This window comes from Lygodium microphyllum, chromosome 3, assembly GCF_053477565.2.
Source record: "Lygodium microphyllum isolate KBCC chromosome 3, Lygodium_microphyllum_v1.1.10, whole genome shotgun sequence".
NCBI classification, from domain to species: domain Eukaryota; kingdom Viridiplantae; phylum Streptophyta; class Polypodiopsida; order Schizaeales; family Lygodiaceae; genus Lygodium; species Lygodium microphyllum.
Genome location: NC_141137.1, coordinates 158,274,649 through 158,287,181, shown reverse-complemented (window position 1 = coordinate 158,287,181; position 12,533 = coordinate 158,274,649). Strand labels below are relative to the sequence as shown.

Here is a 12,533-nt window from a genome sequence, read left to right as displayed (position 1 = left end):
AAAGGATTGCCACAAACTACTTGGTGCTGACCCTCAAAGTCAAGAACACTGGACCAAGGTAACCATTAAGCAATAGAGGATGCCTTTAAGCAATCGGTAGCCTCGAAGACAAGAATATTAAACATGTAGGGGTCATAAACATGTTAGCTTCTATCAACCAACAATATATTCTAAACAATGTGAATAGCAACATCTATGACACAAAAAAGCACATCAATTTATAATTTTTTCCTCAACACCACCTGACCTAGTGCTCAATTGATAGGCTAACACCACTAGCTTGAAATGTAAATATAAGCAAAAACTTCTTTGGTTAAAGGCTTAAGAGAAGCCTTTCTTGATCATAACGAGTTTGCTACTCATGACATCCTCTTGAAAACACATTGCTCTTGCTCCTTCACAATGTAGGCCTTACTATCCTTGCCTTAGGTTTTTGATGATACTCTAAGATGTCAAAGCTCATGATGATGGAAAACATGTAGATCCTAGCTCTATCACCTCAACCCCACAAAAATTGCACTACCTCTCTTTGATACTTAACCTTGATTACTGTAGCTTGTACCAAATTGCATGTTGGAAAGTCTCCTCAAAATTCACAACCACCACTCCTCTCTTTTTCTACTACTACAGCTACCAAAATCACCATTCCTTTAGCACATAGTTGACCTCTTCTCATAGGCTCGTTGGCATGCTTCTTCAACACAAGTGTATCTTCATGTAAGGCACCTAACTGTAATAGAATCCCACTAGGATGGTATCTACTATGGGTACCTTCATGGTTGCATAATTGTTCATCATTTCCATTGTACCTTGAGAAGCTAGAATTGGCAAGAGGCCCGTTTTCCTAATTCTGCAGGCCACCCTCTTCTTGTTCTCAGAGAATAATAACTTGCCAACTTGAAGCTTCACTAGGTGATACTCTCCAAAACTATGCAGTGATCTTTATGATGCCCATATCTTTTGCAGCCATGGCTTGTCTATTTTCCCTTTCTGTAAGGTTGTGTGTAGTAGGGATGCTATGTATCAATGAGAAGGGACAAGCCTTTGATTTTCTCTCTCTCTGGTCTACCTCTCTATCTTCTTTTCAAAAGAGATGGTGCAGGGATGCAAGAGAAGCCATGACAGCCATACTGCTACTCTTAATTATAAGAATGCAACTTACTAAATTGTGTATGCAAGACTTTGTGATGAGATGGAGGATCCCCCCTCTTTGCTAGTGATGATTCTTCTCTTCCATCAAACAACAGATCTCATGACGTTTTCTCACCACTACAACACACCCTCCTTCAGTTGGATAACCCATGCCACTCCATTCGAATATATTTTGATGAATTTCAATAATGTTTGAAAATTTGATGGAACTTCTTGTACTAGTCTTGTATACAATGCTTTCCAAATGCATCTTCTTTTGAGCATGCCTTACACAAGTATGGGTATTCTGTTGTATAAGCCTACATATAAAACACTTCTCTTTCTTCTTCTTTGCTATTTACTTGGACTTTAGATTATAGAAAACTAAGATTCAAACCTAGATCTATGCTACTAATAAAGAAGACATCACAAGTTATCTTATTGTCTTAATTCTACCTAACATACATAAATTTGCTAGAACATTGCAATATAGTACTTAAATGCTTAAAAAGTTCTAAAGTGTTGCATGTGTATACTTGAACATAGGAAATTGTTAGAATGTTGTATCCAAATTTCTAAAAGCACACCTAAACTCCCATAAACTTTAAGTTCCTAGGAACTTGAGCATTTTCAACAGCTTGAATTTGCCAAAAACTATGTGTTTTGCATGAGATACTAAGATCTACATAAAGAAACATGTATCTACAAAACTAAATTGAATTAGCTTGAAAGCAATTGTTACTATAAAGACTCTTGAAAATGTAAAACCAACTTAAGATTGAAAAATGTCTTGATTACTTCTTCTCTTTGTCATGCATTCCAAGTATTGGGAACATGATATTGTAGGAAACTAGAGAAATTGTGTATTTGCCTTATGACTACCAATAACTCGGTTATGAGGGGAAATAGAATATCATAAGACTACCTCTAGGCAATCACTTTTCATAAATCTATCCTATCATGCAAATTCCTAACCTGATTTATTTAACTCGTGTGAGATATAGACACCTACAATATACATTTATACATCATCTTCTAGTGAAGGGGTGGTTAAGCTCAAATGAAAAAGTACACATGATCTTGCAAATAACTATTTATTCTACATTATAGACTACTAAAATCACGTGATATATATTTATACACCAATTTTCTATAAGGGATTGAACAAGCATGGTAAGGGTATTTTCTTAATAGTGACTACCCCACCAAGCTTAGGAGAAAATGCCTTTTGATGGTCACAAGGGAAGTCCGAATTTTTTTAATGAGTTGTGCCTTTTGAAGGTAGGGAAGTCTTCTAGGGCCTTAGAGCGTGCGCGATAGGTTACAACCAATAAAAGAGGCTTTTGGTTAGGTCAATTTCAACACGTATGGCGGGGATTGCAATCTATCCTTCGACGGTGTTACGAACGCCGACCGTGATCATAATCAATATATGCGTCAGATGCGCTTGCCGGGTTCGTAACACCGCGACAGACTCAGCAGCCAAAACAAACCTAACAAATTAATAATAATGTGCGTTTGCCGGGAGTTGAACCCGGGTCTATTGCTTGGAAGGCAATTATCCTAACCGTTGGACTACAAACGCATCTTACAACAAGACTAACCATAAATTTAAGCTAGGTAAAATTAAATATATTTTTTGGCTTTTTTTTCCCCTCAAACGCAAAATATGTTGGAATACAAATCATCAGAAACCGACAACCGTCTTGGAACGCCTCGTGACGAGCTGGTTGTTCGTAAAGCGTTTCTAAAGATGGCGATACATGACTAAGAGTGCAGCCACACGTAAACCTACCACCAAACACTTCAGACGTCGAATAGGTGAAGTTTCCATTGGATGGCTACTTCCTTATAGGCGAAGCTCCTTGGAAGATTCCATATACCACTCATTTGGAGAACCTCCCTAGAAGAATCCACGTACCAATCAACTGATAGAGCATTGGAAGGCACCTAGCACCCCAATGGAGGGGTCCGTGTAGTGCTAGACTCTCACCAGCTAAAAATCCAAATCCCAACAAGTTCCCCTAGAGGAAGGCCATATCCCAAGGATGGGCATCAGCTCAATGGTGCCATCCCATTGCACACAAGCAAATGTTGCCTCTAATAATATTCGCTCCTTTAGGTTAGATAATGGCATCATTGGTACTAATGTAGAAGGTAGTGTTTACCAAAAAAAGGACATGGTTAGGAGTAGATATGAAAACCTTCAATGTTACTAATTTGCAAGTGTCTTTTACGATGTTGTATGTCTCATGACATAGTATAACTAAAACAACACATCAACAACTTGCAATTTGTCAAGGACTCAAAATCTCACTCTAAGAGGGACCAATATGATGATAACCTTGATATCCCTCCCAAGGAGGTACATATGTCACAAGCAAATGAAGAGTTTGTCCCTCCCACATAGCTACCTAAACAAAAATCACCTCCCTCTAGAGACAACAACTCTAACTTCTAAAATTGGCACTGCATCTCCAACCTTATACACAAAGGCCTCACCCCTAAGGAGAAATTTCCTAAAAGTAAATGAAGATAAATAAATCGATAAAGATTCTTTCATTCAACACTAAGGGGCTATCTGACCCTATCGATGCCATTAAAAAATAGATGGATTAGAGCTCTCTATCCCGTGTTGTGTTATGTGTTTGCAAGAAGTTTAAGTTGGTGATAACTATCTAGACATAAATTTAAAAAGCATTTCACTAGGCCACAAATGTAGAAGTGGAGGTATAGTGGTTTGGGATTTACTCCGAAATCACAAACATGGTTAAGTAGGTATGCAAGGATGTAAATAATCAATGGTCAGCAATTTTCTACAAAACAAACGGAGAGTTTGCCAATTGTTTCCATCTACGCTAATTGTTTCTTCTCATGTGACCCCAATATTTAGGGCTCCCTTAAATTTTTAAAATACTCCATAATCTTGATTGGGAATTTTTATATGCTAAAGACCCTTCAATATATATTTCAAAGAAAATGTCAAGTAATCTTGATTGGGAAATTTTATATGGTGTAGTCTCTTCAATATAGATTTCAAAGAAAAGGTCAAGTAATTTTTGGAAGGCCAAAGGCTCATGGTTTAAGGCCACAGATGAGGACAGACTAGTCGCAATAGATAATGAAATTTTTTTCACTTGGTCACATAAGCAAAAGGGCACCATACTTACACCTCATTCTATTAGCACACTACTCGTCAAGGCTCCATGCCCTTCCTTCTTACACCTATGACAAATGGGTTGGGTTGCACTGGCTAGGCTGGATAGGTCTTATTTATCCTTGAGCATCCTCTCCTCATATATGATCACACACGTCAAGGCCTTCAAAGACAAATCTCTTTGTAACCACTACCTCATCCAATTATCACTATGCAATAATGCCAATATAATTAGAGCCAATTAGGGGTTGGGCATTCACTTCTCTACCAACTCTTGTTGTGCAACTTGGCAACAAGCTATTTATCAAACACAAGGTATATTGAGGAGTGTTAAGAAATAGTCTATCTCTCATAAAAAGTCCATGAGAGCACATAAATATGCTTAGTGTGTAATGTTGGAGGTTGTAATTGACTAGGTAACCTAGCTACCCAAGAAGAGCTTCTTAAACCAAAAATGGGAATTTAGAAAAGAGAAGAACTAGAAGCTAGAAAAGCCATCCTATTCACTAAAACATGGTGGGCTAGAAAAATGGATAAGCAAACCAAAGAAATGTTTAATATCATTAAGAAAAAAAAGGGTCAAGAATTGCTCTCTCTACTCATGGACAAAAAGGAAACAAAGCAACCACTCAATAACAAAATCTTGCCCTACTTCATGATTATTATGCCAACATATTTAGCTTCCCCCCTCCTATAGTGAGGAGAAAACAAGGGTCAAGGCTAAGATTGCCATTTTTAGACCTAAAATCATTCCTTCATCCATTGTTGACATTCTAGATTAGGGGCTAACCATCTTTGAGCTTAGAGACACCATAGATGCACTAGAAAATGGTGAAAGCCAGCCTTGATGAACTTCCTGCCTTGTGTGTTTGGTGGCTTGCACCAATTGACTTTTCTTGCCTTTTTTTGTGTCCCTAAATAATTAGTCCTCTTAGATTCTTCCAAAGGTCTATGGCCCTTAGGTTCCTTGGCCTCATTAGTCTCTATGAGCTTAAATGTACTTGTGCATGATGGCTTCTGATGCTCCATTTCCTTGTGCTAGGTTCTATCACTTAATCCTTAGGTTAGATTGGGCAACAACTAAGCACATTGCCCTATGTTGTTTTCCAAGGTCAAGTAATAGTGCATTTAGTGCAAGTCACTCATCACAAGCTTTCAAATGAAGTGAGCTAACTCACTTGAGTTTAGTACAAGGAGATAAAACATAAATGTAAACTTAAGTGGTTTGATCCCTTAACAACATTATCTAGAAATTCTTGGCTTAAATAATGGCTCTTAGCTTACTTCCTTGGCCGAGAGAGAGAGAGAGAATGACACAATGTGTGGGTATGATAGTGTACCTCTTTTGGTTTTTTGGATAGATATATAGTACATAGAGTACAATGCCAGGCAAGCAAGCCTAGTGGTCAAGTACATTACTGCCCTTTATTCCCAACAACCTCCCCCCTAAAGGCAATGTGCCCAAAGGTGGAGGAAAAAGAATCAGCTAAGTCTAAGTATGTACAAATCTGAAGAGACTATGCCTATCCTATCCCCATCATTTGTTAGCAATGGGCAAACTGCTTTGTTGGAAGACCCTTTGTAAGGAGGTTTGCAAGGTTATCATCAGTGTGTACCTCGACCAGCTCAATACTCTTGCTGTCAAGTACCTCCCTGATGAAATGATACGTCATTTGTATGTGCTTTGTCTTTGCATGAAAGACAAGGTTCTATGCTAACATGATAGCACTCTGACTATCATAGTGAAGGACATGAACCTCGATAATACCAAGCTCAACAATCAAACGTGACATCCATAAGGCCTCTTTGCATGCTTCAGTGGTAGCCACATACTTTGCCTATCTAGTAGACAGTGCAACACACTTTTGCAACCTAGATATCTAGGAGACTAATCCCTCTATGAAGGTAAATACATACCCTAAGTTGGACTTCCTGCATTCCGCATGTCCAGCATAGTCTGCATCCGTAAAGCTGATGACAAATGCCTTCTACTTACCAAAGTAGATGCACAAATCCTTTATGCCTTTGAGGTATTTCATAATACCTTTCACTACCTCCTAGTGCTTCTTGCCAGCATTTGCCATGTACCTACTAACCACTCCCACTGCAAAGGCAATGTCAGGACTTGTAGCAACCGTAGCATACATCAAACTACCAACAACTGAAGCATACGGAGGATTTTAGCCTTCTCATCATCAAATGTAGGGATGTTCTCTACACTAAGTTTCACATATGGAGGCAATGGAACCCCAATCGCTTCCCCCCCTTCCATATTGAAATGCTGCAAAACCTTGGATACATACTCCTGCTCGGACATATAGAGAAGCCCCTTTGGTCTATCCTTAAGTATCTACATCCTAAGAATATGATTTGCATCACCAAGATTCTTCATGTCAAGCTACCATATGTAGACTTTGCTTCAGAGAGTCCAAGGCATGAATACCCCTACCTCCTACAATTAGCATGTCATCCCTATATAAGACCAAGATAATCAAGCTGCCATCTGTTGCCTTCTTGGTATATAAACAATGACCCACTTGACTCCTATGAAAGCCCAAAGACTGCATGAATGTATCAAACTTGTGATACCATTCTCAAGGTGCTTGTTTTAGCCCATACAAACTCCTATTGAGTTTATATACCATCTTCTCTTTGCCCTTTGCCACAAAACCATCAAGCAAGCTGCTACATATATATATATCCTCATGCAAATTACCATGTAATAATGCAATCTTTACATCCATTTGGATGAGTTCCATATCCTTGGCGATTGCAACCAAGCCCAATATGATTCTCAAAAGTAGCCATCTTGACTACATGAGAGAAGATCTCATCAAAGTCAATCCCATGTTCCTGCTTGTATCCCTTTGCAACCAGCCGTGCTTTGTACTTTGACAAGGAACCAAAAGTGACTTTCATCTTATAAACCCACTTGCATGGAAGAATCTTCTGCCCTTTAGGCAAATGCACCAAAACCCAAGTACCATTATTTTCAAGAGATTCCATCTATGACAACATAGCTTTGAACCACTTCTTGCTATCATGTCTAGTCATTGCTTCCTTGAAGCATGATGGCTCACCACAGTCAGTTACCATGACACAATCAGCAACATACTAACTTTACAACTCCATTCTGGGGTGGACTATGAGGGGCAGTAGTGAGCTCCCTCTCTATCCCTTTACTGTCACAAAAGTCCTAAAAGGCTTTGGACACGTATTCCCCACCATTGTCAGAGCAAAGACACTTAAGTGTCTTACCAGTCATGTTCTCAACCAATGCTAGGAATTTCTTAAATTTGTCAAGAACCTCAGTCTTACAACCAATAGGGTACACCCAGACTTTCCATATAGCATCATCGACAAATGTGACAAAGTATTTCTTTCCCTCTAGAGATAACCGTGGCATCTGACATACATCTAAATGTACTAACTCTAGAGGCAAATATTTCAATGAAAGAGACTTTTTATGTGAATTCTATGCATGTTTGCCATAAAGACAATGATCACACTACTCAAAATCAGCATATTGAAGACAAGGAAAACAACTCTAACGAGTAAGTACTTTCATTCCAATTTGACTCATGTGTCCCAACTGACCATGCCACAAGGAACTTGGCTCCTCGGTCATGGCAACAACAACATTGTCATGCACACTAGATACATGTAGTGGATACAAAGTATCACTCTTTGAGCCTCTGGCAATAACCCTAGATCCCTTTACAGATCTTCCATTTCCCATCACCAAAGGTGGTGTGAAAACCATCATCATCTAGCTACTCAGTATTGATCAAGATCTTCTTGAGCTAAGGGGTACATGTTGTACATTCTAAGGAGTAAAGACATATCCATGCTGAAATTGCAACTGCATATTGCCAATGCCTGTAGTGTCAAATGCATAATTGTCCCCCAAGTGGACAACACCATGTCTACCCAGAGTGTGGTCTGAGAACCACTCATGATGAGGAGTGATATGAAATGAGGCACCTGAATCCAAGATCTAGGTCTACTTGTCATCATCCGTATCTACTACCAAGGCATGTGCACTAAAGCAAGAAGAGACAAGGAGTACATCATGACCACTATCGCTCTCATGGCTACATTCACTTATTTAATCTTGACACTGCTCTTCTTAGCTAGCTGACTGCCCTTCTTCTCATTCTTGCTATCATCAGTCTTCTTACTCTTTCCTTTTTCTTTCTTCCACTTAAAGCATTCCCACTTAAAGTGTTATTTCTTGCCACAATGGTGGCACTCCACATCTTTCCCACAATATTTACTTTGTCCTTTGCTTTCACATTTCCCCCTCTACTAAGACTTGCCTATAGTATGCAAATCACTAGATGACTTCTTAGATACATTGTTCTACCAATTCATCTCTTCCATAATTAGAGAACTCTCTACATCAAAGTACAATAGCATAGCATTCGAGTTGCTCATGGCTGTCCTGAAAGTATCCCAACTTTCAAGTAGAGTACATAACAGAAAAGTATCCTTGAACCCATCATCAATATTGAACTTCAAGGCAACCAGTTGGCTGAAAATGGAATTAAACCCACTGGGGCGTATTGACATGGTTGTCCCCTCCATGCATAAATCCATCAATTTTTTCAATCAATAAACTTTACTTGTAGCATTCTTCTAAGCATAAAATTCTTCTAGTCGCTTTCAAATGGCATAGGCAGAATCAAGCCCTTCTATGTTGAACAACGAAGCATCGAAAACAAAAATCTCAATGGTCGAACGAGCCAACTCATCCCAATCCTCTTGCTCTATGTCCCTGATCGTGCTTCTTTCAACTTGATAGGCTTCACCTGTTTCTTTTGCACCAAGACATTGTAGCACTTCTTTTACCAAATTGCAAAGTTATGTTCCCCTTCAAGCTTCTTGATGTGCATAAGATGACTATTGTCACTATTCCTAGCCATAATTGCAGCTCAAATGACAAGAAGACAAGCCAAATATGTCAAAAAATAAGTGACCAAGAAGAGATATAAACTCACCAGCAAGATTTGTTGTGCACTGTAAACAGCACCAAAATGCCTGCATAGACTGATCTGTTTCAGCCTAAAAATGAGGCATAAAGGATGTGCACCCAATGTCCAAGCATATGTCAACAATATTAGTACCAAATCAGTACATAAGGACCTCAATGGGAACCATCCAGCTGTCCAAAATACCCTCTTTATTATGGTACTTGCAAACTTTAATTTTCCAACCAAGACAAAATGTCCCAAGCTCAAAGCATCCGTGAAATTGTTCCCATGTATATGACATCCAATATAAGCATCTAGACATCACTTTTGAGTATCTAAGACAGTGCCTGCAACAATAGGCATGTCAATCACTAAAAATTTGGCATTCAGCCCCTGCTATTACAACAGTGAATTCACTGTCAAAATCAGCAATGACACTGCCAAAGTCAACTCCAAATCAATACCAAATGGTAGGCATAACATCCCATGACAAGTAGGCATCAATTTGGGTATGTATATGCATTAAACAATCAATGCTACTTAAGCATATGCATGAACTATCAATGTTGCCCTGTAAATTGAGTAAAACACTCCAATGATGGTCCTTGAGTTGCCAATGATGAAGGAGATGATCAAGATAGTGGGTTGATCTACTGCCTGCAGCCACTACAGCTAAGATCTGTATACACTATCCTTAGAAAACTGTTAAAATACATGGGATCTAGAGCATGGCAGATGTGCAAGCTATGGAGGTTGAAAGAGGAAAAAGAAACTCATGAAGACATTGAACTTGACAAGGAAAAATTGTTACACAAGTGAATTAGGTTCCAAGATTGAGACTTGGACTCATAAACACAATCTTGTGTATTGACAATGACAAGACACTTTACTAGAAAGAAAATAGTACTATCATTGCATTAGAAAAAGAGTGCAAGTACAATTCTTTATAGGAATTAAGTGGCGGTACTTTCTCCTACTGTGCATATGGGATTCTGGTCCTAAGCCCTCACTGCTTCTCACAAAGGGATTGAAGTAGGTGTGATTGCAAATATCTCAACACCACTCCTCAATCACAACCAGAAGTACTAAGCGTATAGAGGCTTTAGTGAAAGAAACACATGCAAAGTGTGGGCACACCATAAACATGGCAAAACACCAGAGGTTGTCGTAAAAAAGGCTAAGTGTGGGTACCGCAAACATGATGGACATCCAGAGGCTGTAGCAGGGGCCTCGCAAAGTGTACAAAGGTTGTAGTACAAGGATAACTGAGGAGTTTACAAGTTTACGTTTGAGGCATTAGGGCTAGGAAATACAAAACTAAAAAAGTCTATCTAAATAGAAGGATTGATGAGGTTTGTCCTTCTCCTAGTGATCTTCTTCTTCTTCTTCTTTATTTGCTCTTTTTTCTTCTTCTTCTTTGACTGCAACTAGATATGCCTTTTGGGACCTCTTCTTGGTGTGGCAGAACTTCTCGGTGTGTCTAGTCCTTTTGCAGAAGTCACAGAAGAGCTGATTCTTCTTGCCTTTGTACCTATTGCCAACACATAATGCATGTTTATCTCTAGAGGTGCTTGGTTCTTCCTTAGTTTTTAGCTTCTTTTCCTCCTCTGATAGTGATGCCTAATATCAATAAGTTCAAGATTTGGCATGTCGATTAAAGTTGTTGATACATTATTATATTCAGGAGGCAAACTCTTAAGTAGAACACCAATGCAAACATTTTCTTCCATTTTAATGTTGATTCTTGCAAGCTAGGTTAGAAGTCCTTCCATGTAATTTAGATGCGTGGCAAGTGATGTGTTGGACTTCATTTCAAGCCTGAAAAACTCAATTAGGAGACCATACTTTGATGATTTGGACTGTGCACCGAACAAGGTGTCAAGTCTCTTCCATGTATCCTATGAGGTCTCACAATTATCCACATGGTGGATATAGCTGTCATCTAGCTCCAGTTTGATAATGGCTTGAGCCTTATCATCGTTCTTTTGCCAAGTGATAGCAAGATTCGTATCACCAGGCTTCTTTTCTTTTCCAGTGGTAATGGCCTAGAGGCCCTTCTTCATCAACATGAGTTTGATGCGGGTCTGCCAGGTGTGAAACCCGACTCCTTTGAAGCGAGCAGTTGGAGAGTCTTTGCCCATGTTAGACTTATGGGAACAGTAGCAAATCAACTTCAAAATTATTAGATTTGAGTAGCAGAGGAGTTGGTTGAGAGACACAAGTGCTAAAAGCACTAAATGAGTGTCAATGAACACTATGTTTTAGTCTTTCCAAATATGCAAAATCCTTTACTTCTTTTAAATCCAAATCTAATCTTCCCCTTCTTGATTTGATGCTGATACCTTCAAATCTGAGTGACAGACTTTCAGTGTGTTGGAATCAATGAGTAGATGAAGTAAAAAAAAAGTATTAGTGTCAAATGACACTTGATAGATATTATTCGGTACTTGATCTGCTTTCTCTTACGAGCTTTGTGAATAACTTTTGAGTTTCCTCGGGTACTTCTGGAGCTGTAGTGAACTTTAGAGAGTATTTCTCAATGATTAAAATCATTGTTGATAACTTCAGTGTGAGAAACAGTGAAAAATGTCAAAATTCTGAAGCTTTGGCTATGGCTTCTGCATTAGGGTTTCTGGGGGCAGTCTAATTTTTTGCTGATTGTGGGAGCTACAGTGGATCATTTTCAAATTTTTTTAAATCAAAATGAAGCTTGAATGATGGGCTATCAATGCCCTATGGTGGTTGTCAACATCGGTACCTGTAGAGACGGCAATAATAGAACAAATGACAACAGACACAATTTTGACAGCAACGACGAATTTCAGCAATGCCATCGCATAGAGTGTGCAATGTCGAGTTGTATTGTGCCAAGATGATGTGCCTGAAGTTGGGAACAACTTTGTAGAAGACAATGTGAAGAGTTATGCCCTTTATTGCAAGATTGAGTTCCTCAAAGTTGGAAGGGTCTGTCTGGCTATGGCAAACACACATGGTAGCAACTATGTAGACTCACAATGTTGAGCTTGAAATGGCCTAATGTTGAGCTCTGAGGTGATAGAGAGGGCTTCTACAAAGTCGTAGAGCTTGAAGAAATCTTCATTTTCACTAAAAAAAACTTTTGAATCCAAGTTTTCTAGCTCAAGCTATGAGAAAAATAGTGACATGTGGTCAATCTATCCAAAATTGAGACAACATCATAACTGTTGATGTGATGGCACTGGCTAGTTGGGAGGGCTAGGCTACAATGACTCAATGCTAATGTGGGGGGGAGG

The 12,533-nt window shown here is 39.0% G+C and overlaps 1 non-coding gene across 1 annotated transcript; it reads right to left on the bottom strand.

Moving 5' to 3' along the window:
• Positions 1–2,644: 2,644 nt before the first annotated feature.
• Positions 2,645–2,716, bottom strand: TRNAG-UCC (transfer RNA glycine (anticodon UCC)). The gene has a single exon. It is a non-coding gene; the product is annotated as a tRNA-Gly (tRNA).
• Positions 2,717–12,533: the final 9,817 nt, after the last annotated feature.